The sequence below is a fragment of the Salvelinus sp. IW2-2015 genome, unplaced genomic scaffold (assembly GCF_002910315.2).
Source record: "Salvelinus sp. IW2-2015 unplaced genomic scaffold, ASM291031v2 Un_scaffold4179, whole genome shotgun sequence".
Lineage (NCBI taxonomy): Eukaryota > Metazoa > Chordata > Actinopteri > Salmoniformes > Salmonidae > Salvelinus > Salvelinus sp. IW2-2015.
In genome coordinates, this window is record NW_019945450.1 from 54903 (window position 1) to 70989 (window position 16087).

The 16087-nt window shown below is 41.0% G+C and overlaps 1 non-coding gene across 1 annotated transcript; it reads right to left on the reverse strand.

Moving 5' to 3' along the window:
- Positions 1-235: 235 nt before the first annotated feature.
- On the reverse strand, positions 236-1247 carry LOC112076982 (uncharacterized). Its single transcript, XR_011477990.1, has 4 exons — positions 1089-1247; positions 800-856; positions 582-701; positions 236-311 (listed from the first exon to the last, which is right to left on the reverse strand). It is a non-coding gene; the product is annotated as an uncharacterized protein (transcript).
- Positions 1248-16087: the final 14840 nt, after the last annotated feature.

Genomic DNA, 16087 nt, shown 5'->3' on the forward strand with positions numbered 1-16087 from the left:
ATTAAGCCACAAAGTAAATGTACAAAATATAAACTGTGAAATAATAATAAATAATAGCAATAGCTTGTGTCTACAGAACTTTCAAACCCTGCTGTATAACAGCTTAGTTTAAGATAAACAGTGTAAGTAATATATCGGCATAAAATCAATGCATTTAAAAAAAAAGAATAATGTAACTATTGACAAATTATGATTTTAATTTCACAGGARTTTTAAATATGTAAAGAAAAGTTTACCTCAGGCATTGAACGAGCCACTTTAAATCCGACAGTGAGAAAAAGGATTGTTCCAAAGCCTATTATTCCAAGGAACTGAAAACAAAATACACATTTTCGGCAAACAAACAATTAGTAAATCATACATAATGATACAGTTTTGTTTAATACATTTCTTTAAAATGTTATTATATATTTTTTTGCCACATTGAATTAAATAATGTTATTTATGCAACCATATTATTGTCTCTTGCAGGAAAAGTTTGATTTGGTATTCGTATTATAGAAACACTATGGTTAATAAAGGTTAATAATGTGATGTTTTTGAACTGTTTTGTATTGTGTCAATGAGATTCAAGTATTTACCACTCTCAGTATCACAKTGTMCTCTTTGTATGCACCATATGCTCCAAGTAAAGAGAGCAGCACAGAAACAACTGCAGTCGATATAATCCATGTCAAGCCAATTGACTCTCCTTGGTCATGCTGGAAAACAGGATCACAAGCATTGTCACTGGGGGGTGAGTCAAAGACTTAAGTTTTACAGTTGTTGTTTGTGTTGTTAATTAGTTGGATAATTTCACCTCTGTATTATATGGTGCTGCGATCATTCCCAAAACCAATAGGACACACCCTGCAATCTAAAACACCATGGAAACCGGGTCACAATTTAGAATGCATCAATTAATACGTCAAGAAAAGTTAGAAACGTACACAATGAAAGTAGTCAAACAACAGAACTACTTTATAAAAAAAATACAAAATAAAGAGGTTGAAAGACACACAGGCAGAAAAATCTATGAATAAACCAACAACAGGTACACTTAATGAACAATAAAATGTACGAGGTTATCTCATCTTYATATTGCTTACCCCTAACAACATGTTGAATCCAAAGAACAGCTGTTTCAGACATCTGTTGACCTGTGCCATTGTGAACAGAATCAAAGAGCAAAACACGCTGTTAAAAATGATGCTGGGCACACCTTGTATCTACTTGCTTGCTTATCTAGCCCCTAATCTCAAATCAGACTGTTTCAACGGCACACACTGCTTTAATAATACCACTGCTTGTGAGGAGGGCGGTCTTTCATCTGTGTATCTACGGTAAATGACGTTAAAACAGGCAGGGTTTATGACAGGAGCGTCCTGTCACGGTCGTTGACATGATGTTTAGCAGAGCAGGGTCGGGGCGAGGGGACGTACTAAAGTTATACTGTTACACTTGTGTGTGCTGTTTCTTCTATAATGCYCGCATACACAGAAGAAAAGACACTGTATACAATGAATTTAGTAACTCTAGCCTAAAACATAGACCTAATGTCTGCGTCTTATGTAAAACTTGTATTAGTTAGCTTCTCCACTATAACAACAGGTTCAAACGTAACCAGATGAACTTGCTGTGAAGATYATACTACTTTCATTGCGCACTATCCCGGTGTCCCTGTCGCTAGAGGACTGACTTCAACTAGCTTTGGCTGCCATCTATTGGAAAGGAACGGTAACTACACTCTGCAACATATTGGCAGAGTCAACGTAGACTTTAATAATATACCATTTAGCAGACGCCTTTATCCAGAGCGAACTGGGTTATATGGTAGTGGAAACAGATCATAGAAACAGGATWACAATGTTGATATCATGGATGGTCAGTCCTTGCATCTATAACACTGTCTATGAATTTGAGAGTGGTTACATTTCTCCAGCCCCATCACTCAGCGCTTTTTTACCGAAAGAGGAGCAGGGAGACACTGTGCTATTGTTTCTACTGCTGATTGCCACTTTAAGAAGTTAAGATGCAGATTAAATACACACCAACGTATGTTACAGACGCTATATAAAAATCCATCACTCAGACAGTTAGTGAATACACAGCATCCAGCACAGCAGACAATCACTCAATCAAATGTATTTTACAAAAGCCCTTTTTACATCCAAATAATAACCACAGTGGTTATAGAGGGTGCAAGAGTTCAACACCACAGAAGCAAATGTCAGTTGTCTTTTTATAGCTGAGCATTCATAGGTTGAGAGAGAGAGTTGAAACAGTAGGACCGGGATAAGTAGCACATCCATTGAACGGGTAAAACAAAATCAGCGGAAAAATAATCCCACTCCAATTCCCTTTAAGGATGGGTGTATCTTTGAATTGGCTGTTGAATGGCCTGCTCCTTCTCCATTTTAGGGGAACACTATCCGCACCCCCAAAGTGATAGATAGTATATCTTGGCACTGAGATGATTGTATTCTGAGCTCTCAGGTTCATACAGCGAGTGATCTCACCTTCCGTCAGCTCCATCTGTGGCGGATATGGGCAGGACTCGGTTGATACTGATGGACATGAACTCAATCTAGCTGGGCCCCGAGCTCTTTAGTGATGGTCCTGATGGACCTCTTCTCCACCACAGCACAGGAACACTGGACCCAGGGGTCAGTTTGGCCTGCTGTACTAACTGTTCTTTCCTGTTGGTAGAAAACAATTAAGGCATCTATTAGGCTATAGTTATATATAGAATCACTGCATATACTTGAATTTACCAATAGTCTTAGAAATATGGATTGCATGTACCACTGCCTCCTGCACAGTCTCCTCAGGATGAAAATATGTTCAGGGATGACTGCATGTACACCTCTGCTCTCCTGCAAGTCTCCTCCAGGATGAAACATGTTCAGGTGATGACTGCATGTACCACCCTCTGCCTCCTGCACAGTCTCCTCCAGGTGAAAACATGTTCAGGGATGACTGCATGTACCACCTCTGCCTCCTGCACAGTCTCCTCCAGGATGAAACATGTACACTCTGCCTCCTGCACAGTCTCCTCCAGGATGAAAAATGTTAGGATGACTGCATGTACCTCCTCTCCTCCTGCACAGTCTCCTCCTGCACAGTCTCCTCCAGGATGAAAACATGTTCAGGATGAAGACGTCGTCCTGAAAAAAAACGTTTTGTTACAACTGAACCCAAATATATCAGTTGGTGATGACAAGCTCCTGTCTTGTATGCCTTGTCAACACACACACACACACCACACACACACACACACACACACACACTACACAAGACACAATACAAGTGTAACAGGGTTAATTGGTGATTCCCTTGCCACTTTATCGTTAAGCCCATGGGCTTTTGGTTTTAGTTTTGTCTTGCCTTCACCTACTCAACATGGCATCTTATTGGCTGGTTTGGCGTAGCTTACGAGGGAGGATGTTTCAGTTAGAATCGTCTCAGTGAACAAGCACCAAACCAGCGGTAAGTTGTTGGTTGAAAGCACTGTACGTCAAAGTGATTTTTGTACTCCCAAGTGTATGATTTAAATGTACAATTTATATCAATTTGTTTGTAAATGTTATTCGACATCACACATTAGATGCAGTGTTTTTTGGAGAATATTGGTTGTGCATTTTGTTGTAAAGAATTCGCAGTACTAGCTAGCAACTTACTGTGTCTGGTGGGGGGTTTCATATATTTTGTACAGTGCGTGAGTGCAGAGTTGGATGGTGAGCCGTGCATTGCATGATGTGCAATTTTTGTGTTCCTATTGTAAGAGAATTGTATAATTATTGGTAACTTGTTTTAACAACTTCTCAACATTAGCTATGGTTGACACAATATACACACTCCCTCTTTCTATTGGACATATGCTGGACTCATTGGACACATGCACGACACCCACAACTCCCCTCCCCCATGACAATCACTCAGCCACACACACACTCAGGGTTGGAGCTCCAGACAAAGAACAATCTCAGGAACCAATGGAACGTGGACACCAGGCCTGTACAGGACTACCCAAGACCCAGATGCGACCAATCGGAAGGCCAGACTCGCAGATCTACCTACTTTGCTTGTTGTATATAATACTGTACAATTCTTGAAACTACCCTCTTTCCGGACGATTCAATAGGAATCAGAACAGAAAGAGCCTTGCTGCAAGATTTTACTAAGATATCTTTACATGTGATTAAACGGCCTTATTATAAAATTATCCACCTCGCCTATTGTCTCCTCTTGTTCTCCTGTCAACAGTAAACGTTTTACTAACACTATCAGGATAAATTCCATGACTGGGTGCTACCGTTGGAGTTCGTGTCGATGATTGATTGTACACAACGCAAGCAGAGAACTGTTACACAGGGACATTTATTTTTCAGCAAACATTAGCTATGTCTAATGAGGTGGAGCTAAACAACATTACAAAAACAAATCTGCAACAAAATGTATTACAGTACTTGACTATTTGAGGTGGAAGCTAGCTAACGTTACAGGTAACTCACGTTACCTAATATGGGTAACGTTACACGTATAAACTGTTGCAATTTAGTTGCTTTGCTAACGTTATTTGCTGAGTGGTGTGTACACAAACACTTCAGACGCAATTAGCTTGTTACCTTCCTCTAGAGTTGCAACAAAGTTGTCCAGTGTCTAACGCTAGCTCTAATCAACAACAGTCATGACCGGTTAACGTTACCTCTTTCGATTCACTCGCGGCGCAAAAAAACTCAATCAGACAATTTGCTGATTTCTGCCAGTGACGCACTGACGTCAGTCGTTTCCATGGCAATGTAAAATGGCGCAAATTAACCTTGTCGAAGATCAAAATACTAAATATTTATATTTTTATGTTAAATGCAATTTTTTTGTATTAGTGGATGAATATATCTCTTTGCTTAGATTTCCTTCCTAAAGTGTTTCCATTCCCCTGTGTAACTTCTTACATGGATTCTCTGAGGTTAGTTCATCCAATCACATTGTTCAATCATAACTGCCAGTTTCCACTATTGCCATGCCATAGCAACATAGCGCTTCTCGGGAAATTATTCTGACACAATTACAACGAGCAGTAATGACTAAATCATATATTTTATTAACTCAGAGCTGGTTGTTTACTGGCATGATACTTGTTGTTGTGAGGATGAAAAACGTTTCACCATGTTGACAGATATTCATAAATGGCTTGTTCATTCACCATTGTCATACCACACTTATACACTCATTATTAACGTGCAGTTTCATTTTTTTTTTTATGCACTTTAACAACAAGGTACAATAGTTAGATCTGAGGGGAGAAAATTGGCATTTAATCATGTAAATGAAATCAAACAAAAGCCAGACTTAACCAAACTGTACAGCGGGAAGGGTGGGATGAGAGCCATACCATGCGGTTTTTTACTTTGAGTGCGGCACTGGAACGCTCAGACACTGGAACGTTTCAGACACTGGAACGTCTCAGACACTGGAACGTCTCAGGCATGGAGCAGCCTGGAACGTCTCAGACACTGGAACGTTCAGACACTGGAACGTCTCAGACACTGAACGTCTCAGGCGAGCTGGAACGTCTCAGACACTGGAACGTTTCAGACACTGGAACGTCTCAGACACTGGAACGTCTCAGGCACTGGAACGTCTCAGCACTGGAACGTCTCAGACACTGGAACGTCTCAGGCACTGGAACGTCTCAGAACTGGAACGTCTCAGCACTGGAACTGTCTCAGACACTGGATACGTCTCAGACACTGGAACGGTCTCAGACACTGGAACGTTCAGACACTGGAACATCTCAGCACTGGAACGTTTCAGACACTGGAACGTCTCAGACCAGACCTGGAACGTTCAGACCACTGGAACGTCTCAGACACTGGAACGTCTCGACACTGGAACGTCAGACACTGGAACGTTTCAGACACTTGGAACGTTGTCAGACACTGGAACGTTTCAGACACTGGAATATAGCCGTGTGTTGATTTTCACTGTAGGCTCGTGTTGGCGCAATACAGACCAGCAGGAGGATAACAGTTTGGTATATTAGAATCATGTTCTCGTCCTCATGCAGAGCATGGTTATCTGTGGTGTTGACGCTGAGGTCAGGTGACAGCTAGAGGACTGAGTTGGTACTTGACTCTTCTGTCGAGGCTGTCGTTGAGCGGTGCCTCTGTGGACCGAATCTGGAGGGCCAGCAGCACCAGAGACATCACTATGGCAGCAATCTGGAATACAGTGGAGCAGATCAAGTTTCAATGTTCCAGTTTATTTACAATGTATAACACGTTGGAAATGTTATTCACTTTCACATTATTTTGATTTTACCTTTGTCTTACCAGTAAAAAAAAAAGCAATAACAAAACATGATATAATATATAGAAATGTGCACAGAATAATGTGCTTTTTATCCACTCATATCCACAACAACGAGTCCACATTGTGCTATTGAACCATAGTTGTGCTAAATGCTACACTTGTCTTGCATCTAAAGACATACCACCTGGGGAGGTAATAGTAGCTTCACAATAAAACATGAATCAACAGTAAACATTAAAACAATAACAGCAGCTTTACAATAAGACATGAATCAACATAAAAATTTAAAACAATAACAGTAGCTTCACAATAAAACATGAATCAACATTAAACATTAAAACAATAACAGTAGATTCACAATCAAACATGAATCAACATTAAACATGAAAACAATACAAGTCAGTGGTCATACCATAATGGTGGCAAATGTAGAGATGAATCCGATCATGATCTGAATCAGGAAGTTCATGTGTCTCTTCAGTATGGGACCACAAGGCTGGAACAGATAGAGATGGCATTGTAACAGCCATAGAATTAGATATTAGAACTCATTAAATATTACAATTACATATTATTAATTGAATAGGATCTCTGTGGTAACAGATATCTTAWTTTTTTTGTGATATATCTTGTAACTTTGGAGTCAGTTTAGCCCAAYGCTAGCTAGCTTTCACTGAAAATTGTTGCATCAAAATAAAAAATGAACAATGTTTAAATAAGACTACTTTACCTTGCTGTACACCCAGCGCTCCTGGGACACTGAAGTTGTAGTTTGTCCGTGTGTGATATTGTGCTGGCAGTCTAGCTTCAGAAAAACACAGAGACAGAGAAACAGGATCAAACTCCTTTATAGGTCTCCACAAGCCTCTGTAACATTTCAAGTCTGTTTAAAGCTTCTATCCTCTTAAGTTGCTACATCCGTTTTGGACTTGTACATGTATTATATATACTCACTGACATCAGGTGGCAGGTAGCCTAGTGGTTAGAGCAGGTAGCCTAGTGGTTGAACAGGTAGCCTAGTGGTTAGAGCAGGTAGCCTAGTGGTTAGAGCAGGTAGCCTAGTGGTTAGAAGCAGGTAGCCTAGTGGTTAAGGCAGGTAGCCTAGTGGTTAGCAGGTAGCCTAATGGTTAGAGCAGGTAGCCTAATGGTTAGAGCAGGTAGCCTAGTGGTTAGAGCAGGTAGCCTAATGGTTAGAGCAGGTAGCCTAGTGGTTAGAGCAGGTAGCCTAGTGGTTAGAGCAGGTAGCCTAGTGGTTAGAGCAGGTAGCCTAGTGGTTAGAACATTGGGCCAGGAACCGAAAGGTTGCTAGATCAAATCTCTGAGCTGACAAGGTATAAATCTGTTGTTTTGCCCCTGAACAAGGTAGTTAACCCACTGTTCCTAGGCCATCATTGTAAACAAGCATTTGTTTTTTAACTGACTTGCCTAGCAAAGGTAAAATAAAAATACATTCTTCAAGAATATAACTTAGACATTTTTCATGAGCTTAGTTCAACTGTCGTACCCCATCAGAACCCTAAACATACGCTTGTTTTACTCCAATGTTTGTAGACAAACACTGTATAGCCTATAATGTTGATATCATGGATGGTCAGTCCTTGCATCCATAGCTCTGTCTATGAGTTGGAGAGAGGGGTTACATTTCTGCAGACCCATCCCTCAGGTGTTTATAATTTAAATGACTAAAGTCTGGCCCCAAGGCCGTCTCGTTTCTCCATTTCATATTTAGTTTATCTCAATCCGTTGGCTGCTGCTGTTAGTCACCTCTGTGCATCTAAAATGTCTGCACTGTCAAGACAGCCTTAGCTCTACTTGTCCATCTCCTAACAGGAAGGTACTGTGGGTAAGCTCACCGTAGTGTTCTGTAGATTTACAGTCTCACACTGACTGTCCAATGAGTWGTCTGGAGGGAGTGGCGGACAGTAGCAGGAGACTGGAATGTGACAACCCCAGTCTGAGTGGCCACGCAGTCCACAACATTGATCCTAATGAACAAACAACATAAACAAACAAACCAAAACATAACACTCATCTCCAAATATCAATATTTGTTTGTTTGTGCAACTATCAACAACAATATTGTACAACAACAAACAATTAGTCTGGTCCCCCTCTGTATTTTTTGCCAACTATTGTTATGGATTTTATGTATAATGACTAAATGATGTATACATTTAACGCAGGATTGTAACTAACAGAATTCTACCCTGTTTGATAAARAATGTTTGTACATAGGCAAAGAGGAAGTGTTAACAGACAACTTGTRACAGACAAYTTGTRACCWCTGTAAARCTAACAACAGGAAAGATGTCTCGTCCCCACCCAGAGAGGGGAGAAACCGTTGGRCTTGCAGTAGATTGTGTCACATGTTGCAGCATAAGATAAGCAATATATGTGTTGGAATAAACTTGTAAAACAGCATTGTCGTTGTCAGAGAGGAGGGACATGTATGACGTAATGTGAGGTATATATACCTATRTGCRTGGTGTGATTGGCAGAGCTCTCGGAGAATAAACATTCTGACTATCGTGACTGGCCTCTGTCTGTTTCATTTCAACCAGAACCTTACAAACTCTGGGCTACAGACAGAGTATTTCATTGAAGTTCAGTTTATGAATCTTGGGAACTTAATTCCCTTAACAACTATTCTGTCTACCATTGTCAAGATATTGATTCATGGTAATAATGATGATGTTAAAGTTGATACAGATCTGGCAATTTTAACAATATCTAGATACGTTGGCTGAAGATTATACAGATCTGAAGCCTGATTGATTGATTGATTGATTGATTATTACTGATGCCTGGAGTTTGTTCAGCTCCCTCTGGACCTGTGGTTCAGTATCATGAAGAGGAGTCACAGATTGAAACCTTCTGTCCAGAATCTCCTCCATCTTAAATGAATAAATAACACTTTATTATAACATCGCACACTTGTTTGATTAAACATAACAAACACTTTTGAATTGTTAAAAACTCAACTCCATTTTTAGGGGAGAAGTGGATACCTTTGGTTGGGCACGAACCATCGGCACGCGATGATTACGATGGCTATGAATTCACAGGTCATGAAGACAACATACTGTAGAAAGATATATATATATATTTAGAGAGAGATAGATAGAGAGAGAATAGAGATAGAGACAGATAGACAGAGAGATACAGAGACAGACGAGAACAGGTTAACAACATGCAGACCCCCCCCCCCCCCAAAAAAAATCCCCTGTCCTAATAATTTATTATAGATAGTTTAGATTTGATTTGAAAACAATCAGATGAATCTGAATAATAACACAAATCAATCATATTACTCTGAGCTATGAGACTAAGCTGTTATAAACCAGGGTTGTTGTCTATAGACTAAGCGTTATAAACCAGGGTTGTTGTCTATGAGACTAAGCTGTTAAAACCAGGGTTGTTGTCTATGAGACTAAGCTGTAAAACCAGGGTTGTTGTCTATGAGACTAAGCTGTTAAAACCAGGGTTGTTGTCTATGAGACTAAGCTGTTATAAACCAAGGTTGTTGTCTATGAGACTAAGCTGTTATAAACCAGGTTGTTGTTATGAGACTAAGCGTTAAACCAGGGTGTTGTCTATGAGACTAAGCTGTTATAAACCAAGGTTGTGTCTATGAGACTAAGCTGTTATAAACCGGGTTGTTGCTATGAGACTAAGCTGTTATAAACCAGGGTTGTTGTCTATGAGACTAAGCTGTTATAAACCAGTGTGTTGTCTATGAGACTAAGCTGTTATAAACCAGGGTTGTTGCTAGAGACTAAGCTGTTATAAACCAGGGTTGTTGTCTATGACTAAGCGTTATAACCAGGGTTGTTCTATGAGACTAAGCTGTATAAACCAGGTTGTTGTCTATGAGACTAAGCTGTTAGAATCTAGGGTTGTTGTCTGAGACTAAGCTGTTAGAAACCAGGATTGTGCCAATTCCATTTCAATTCCAGTCAATTCAGAAATAAAACCAAATTCCTATTCCAAAATCAAACTTTTCCTCATTAAAAAGCATTGAAAAGACTTGTAATTGGAATGTCATTCTACATCCTGAATTGACAGGATTGGAAATGGAATTGATCCCAATCCCGTTAGGCTGCATTTACACAGGTAGCCCAATTCTGACCAATCAGATCAGATCTCTTGCCAATAATTGGGCAAAAGATCAGAATTGGTCTGCCTGTGTAAACGGAGCCTTAGAGACACTTACCAGGATCAGCAGTATTCTCTTGTCTCTGTAGGCAGCGTAGCCTCCCAGGATGGAGAACAGTACAGTAATGGTCCAAACACATTTAGTACGTACATCTCATGGAGGGTACTCCGATGGTCAAACTGCACTCACACAAATAATACAGGTCAAGGAAAAACAATTAAAGGTCAATGAAATAATTGTGCATCTTTGTGTTGCTGTTAACATCACTTTAGGTGACGTACTGTAGGTTTTACAATGTGTTTCACATCAGGTCATTTAAAGGTCAGTTAAAGATCTGACGACTTTGGTAATTTACAGTTAATTGTAAATTGTGTTATTATTTTATTACATAAGAAGAAACTCTCTGAGTTATAAAACATTTGTCCAGTTGTTACCTCAGGAGGGTGTTGGAAGCTGTATGAAACCCCAACTACAAACAGAAATACCCCAGATACCTGCAAGTATAGATATTTTAGGTCTGTTACGGTATGTTATAAATGTATTAAGATACTGTATGACGTCATTATTGGAAACACACTAGACTGCAATATACACAATATAGATACACTTCAATATGTTTACATTTTGTTATTGTATTTTAGACCAACATTGTTTTTAATATGACCCTTTTTAGATACTAAATGTTACACAGTGTTTAATATGATTTATACACTGTTGTAATGATGAATCCATAACAAACCAATTACTAAATAACTAATTAGCAAAAAAAAAAGGTCGACCTGGCAGGTCAAACCAGTACGTACCAGAAGCAGGACATTGAAAGTGATGCACAGTCCTCTCGTGTACGTTCTACCATTCCCCATAGTGCGATAAATAAGTCCTCGATCCCAAACAGTTGCTCAAACTATAACTGGACGGATAATGGACTGAACACAAGACCCTGGGGTGATTACTGTGTTTAAAGAGGATCCTTCAACTGTTTCTGTTGGAGGGTGGAAAATGACCAAGTTTGGAAGGTTGTTTCCTTTAACTACTACGTTAGTTGGCAGAAAGCCCTTGGTCACAACTACAGCAGAAGAAATGGATCAAAATAAGTTTTCTTTTCTTCTTGCCAGTTGAAAAAACTTGGGCTTTATTTGTCCTAGGGAAGCACAGCACTTGTCTGGGGGGATTGGAGAGTACAGCAGGTTCCTCTTCCTAGTGAATTCCAGGAAAACAGAGTAGAAACACTGTACTTACAGGACCAGTCAAAAGTTTGGACACACTTACTCATTCAAGGGTTTTCTTTATTTTACTATTATTCTACATTTTAGAATAATAGTGAAAACATCAAAACTATGAAATAACACATATGGAATCAGTGTAGTAACCAGTAGGCACACTCTTGGCATTTCTCCTTCAACCAGCTTCACCTGGAATGCTTTTTCCAACCGTCCTGAAGGAGTCCCACATATGCTGAGCACTTGTTGGCTGGTTTTCCTTCAATCTGCGGTCCAACTCATCCCAAACCATCTCAATTGTGGTTGAGGTCGGGTGATTGTGGAGGCCAGGTCACTTCATGCAGCACGCCATCACTCTCCTTCTTGGTCAAAATAGCCCTTACACAGCTGAGGTGTGTTGGGTCATTTTCCTGTTGAAAAACAAATATAGTTACACTAAGCGCAAACCAGATGGGATGGCGTATCGCTGCAGAATTCTGTGGTAGCCATGCTGGTTAAGTGTGTCTTGAATTTTAAATAAATCACAGACAGTCTCACCAGCAAAGCACCCCCAACACCATCACACCTCCTCCTCCATGATTCACGGTGGGAACCACACATGCGGAGATCGGCCGTTCACCTGCTCTGCATCTCACTAAGACACGGCGGTTGGAACCAAAAATCTAAAGTTTAAAATATATTTAGATTGTTTTAACACTTTTTTGGTTACTACATGATTCCATATGTGTTATTCATAGTTGGGATGTCTTCACTATTATTCTACAAATGTAGAAAATAGTAAAAAATCAAGAAAAACCATTGAATAGTAGGTGTGTTCACACTTTTGACTGGTACTCTATTTTAATCAAATTAAATGTGGTGTAGGTGAGGATATCTGAACATTTAAAGTTGATATAAACTCGAGATAACTTGATGCAGCACAATAACTTGAAATAGTACGTTTGAAAAAGCACATATTTGTTTTCAGTGGATATACAAGTCCAGTAGCTCAACTCTGTAAAGAAGCTGGATCCTTCACTCTACTCTGCACAGCATTACAATGAGCTGACGAGTTCAGATAGGAATGCCATTTGTAATCAGACGTCCAAGTCAAGGCACTGCCATTAAACAGAAAACATCAACACCTTTCAATTTAATTATTTTCTAAAAGATTCATATTTCAGTCATAGTAGCCAAATTCAGTAGCATTGAGATTTTTCCGTATCAACGCCACAAGTGCAGACGGACACCTCTTAGAGAGTATGTGAAAGGGTGGGGTAAGATTACTCAAGGCCACTGCAGCACTTTGGGTGTGTTTACACAGGGAGCCCAATACTTTTGACCAATCAGATCAGATCTGAAAAAGATCTAACCGCGTTTTGTAATGGTGAGAGGTTAGCATGTCTTGGGGCTATGCTATTTGTGCGCCTGTAACTTTCTGACCCATAGCCAAGAAATCTGTAATGCATTTTGACATTTTTGCAGAGGTCTTAGTCACACAATTTTACATCTATCTAAGATGTTTGTTGCAGTATTTCTCAATGAAAAAATGTGCATGAAAACTAGCCATCACTTCGTAAATGACAACAAACACTTCATTGAGGAATCCCATCCACTCCTACYAGGAGTACTACTGTGGACCTCTGGCAGTCTCTATGGGGGTACCACAGGGTTCAAWTCTCGGGCCTACTCTTTTCTCTGTATATATCAATGATGTCGCTCTTGCTGCGGGTGATTCCCAGATCCACCTCTATGCAGACGACACCATTCTGTATACATCTGGCCCTTCTTTGGACACTGTGTTARCAAACCTCCAAACAAGCTTCAATGCCATACAACACTCCTTCCGTGGCCTCCACCTGCTCTTAGACGCTAGTAAAACTAAATGCATGCTTTTTAATCATTCGCTGCCCACACCCGCCCACCCGACTAGCATCACTACTCTGGACGGTTCTGACTTAGAATATGTAGACAACTACAAATACCTAGGTATCTGGCTAGACTGTAAACTCTCCTTCCAGACTCTTATTAAACATCTCCAATCCAAAACTAAATCTAGAATCGGCTTTCTATTACGCAATAAAGCCTCCTTCGCACACGCCGCCAAACGTACCCTAGTAAAACTGACTATCTTACCAATCCTTGACTTCGGTGATGTCATTTACAAAATAGCCTCCAACACTCTACTCAGAAAACTGGATGCAGTCTATCACAGTGTCATCCATTTTGTCACCAAAGCCCCATATACCACCCACCACTGCGACCTGTATGCTCTAATTGACTGGCCCTCACTACATATTTGTCGCCAGACCCACTGGCTCCAGGTCATCTATAAGTCTTTGCTAGGTAAAGCTCTGCCTTATCTCAGCTCACTGGTCACGATAACAACACCCACCCGTAGCACGCGCTCCAGCAGGTATATCTCACTGGTCATCCCCAAAGCCAAAACCTAATTTGGCCGCCTTTCCTTCCAGTTCTCTGCTGCCAATGACTGGAACGAATTGCAAAAATCGCTGAAGCTGGAGACTTATATTTCCCTCACTAACTTTAAACATCAGCTATCCAAGCAGCTAACTGATCACTGCAGCTGTACATAGCCGCCCATCTGGTAAATAGCCCATCCAATCTACCTACCACATCCCCATCTTGTTTTTATTTACTTTTCTGCTCACCAGTATTTCTACTTTCTACCACATCATCATCTGCACATCTATCACTCAAGTGTTAATTTGCTAAATTGTAATTACTTGCTCCTATGGCCTATGATTGCCTTACCTCATCACGCCATTTGCACACACTGTATATACAGTGGGGAGAAGAAGTATTTGATACACTGCCGATTTTGCAGGTTTTCCTACTTACAAAGCATGTAGAGGTCTGTAATTTTTATCATAGGTACACTTCACCTATGAGAGACGGAATCTAAAACAAAAAATCCAGAAAATCACATTGTATGATTTTTAAGTAATTAAATAGCATTTTATTGCATGACATAAGTATTTGATACATCAGAAAAGCAGGACTTAATATTTGGTACAGAAACCTTTGTTTGCAATTACAGAGATAATACGTTTCCTGTAGTTCTTGACCAGGTTTGCACACACTGCAGCAGGGATTTTGGCCCACTCCTCCATACAGACCTCTCCAGAATCCTTCAGGTTTCGGGGCTGTCCGCTGGGCAATACGGACTTTCAGCTCCCTCCAAATTTTTCTATTGGGTTCAGCCTGGAGACTGGCTAGGCCACTCCAGGACCTTGAGATGCTTCTTATGGAGCCACTCCTTAGTTGCCCTGGCTGTGGTTTCGGGTTGTTGTCATGCTGGAAGACCCAGCCACGACCCATCTTCAATGCTCTTACTGAGGGAAGGAGGTTGTTGGCCAAGATCTCGCGATACATGGCCCCATCCATCCTCCCCTCAATACGGTGCAGTCGTCCTGTCCCCTTTGCAGAAAAGCATCCCCAAAGAATGATGTTTCCACCTCCATGCTTCACGGTTGGGATAGTGTTCTTGGGGTTGTAGACTCCCGGGTGGCGCAGTGGTCTAGGGCACTGCATCGCAGTGCTAGCTGCGCCACCAGAGGTCTCTGGGTTCGCGCCCAGGCTGGGTTCGCGCCCAGGCTCTGTCGCAGCCGGCCGCAACCGGGAGATCCGTGGGGCGACGCACAATTGGCATAGCGTCGTCCGGGTTAGGGAGGGTTTGGCCGGTAGGGAGGGTTTGTCCGGTAGGGATATCCTTGTCTCAGTATGTAAAAAAAAAAAAAAAAAAAGTAATAAAATGTATGCACTCTACTGTAAGTCGCTCTGGATAAGAGCGTCTGCTCTTGGCCGGTAGGGATATCCTTGTCTCAGTATGTAAAAATGTAATAAAATGTATGCACTCTACTGTAAGTCCGTCTGGATAAGAGCGTCTGCTAAATGACTAAAATGTAAATGTTGTACTCATCCTTCTTCTTCATCCAAACACGGCAAGTGGAGTTTAGACCAAAAAGCTCTATTTTTGTGTCATCAGACCACATGACCTTCTCCCATTCCTCCTCTGGATCATCCAGATGGTCATTGGCAAACTTCAGAACGGGCCTGGACATGCGCTGGCTTGAGCAGGGGGACCTTGCGTGCGCTGCAGGATTTTAATCCATGACGGCGTAGTGTGTTACTAATGGTTTTTCTTGAGACTGTGGTCCCAGCTCTCTTCAGGTCATTGACCAGGTCCTGCCGTGTAGTTCTGGGCTGATTCCCTCACTTTCCTCATGGTCATTGATGCCCCACGAGGTGAGATCTTGCATGGAGCCCCAGACCGAGGGTGATTGACCGTCATCTTGAACTTCTTCAATTTTCTAATAATTGTGCCAACAGTTGTTGCCTTTCTCACCAAGCTGCTTGCCTATTGTCCTGTACCCATCCCACCATTGTGCAGGTCTACAATTTTATCCCTGATGTC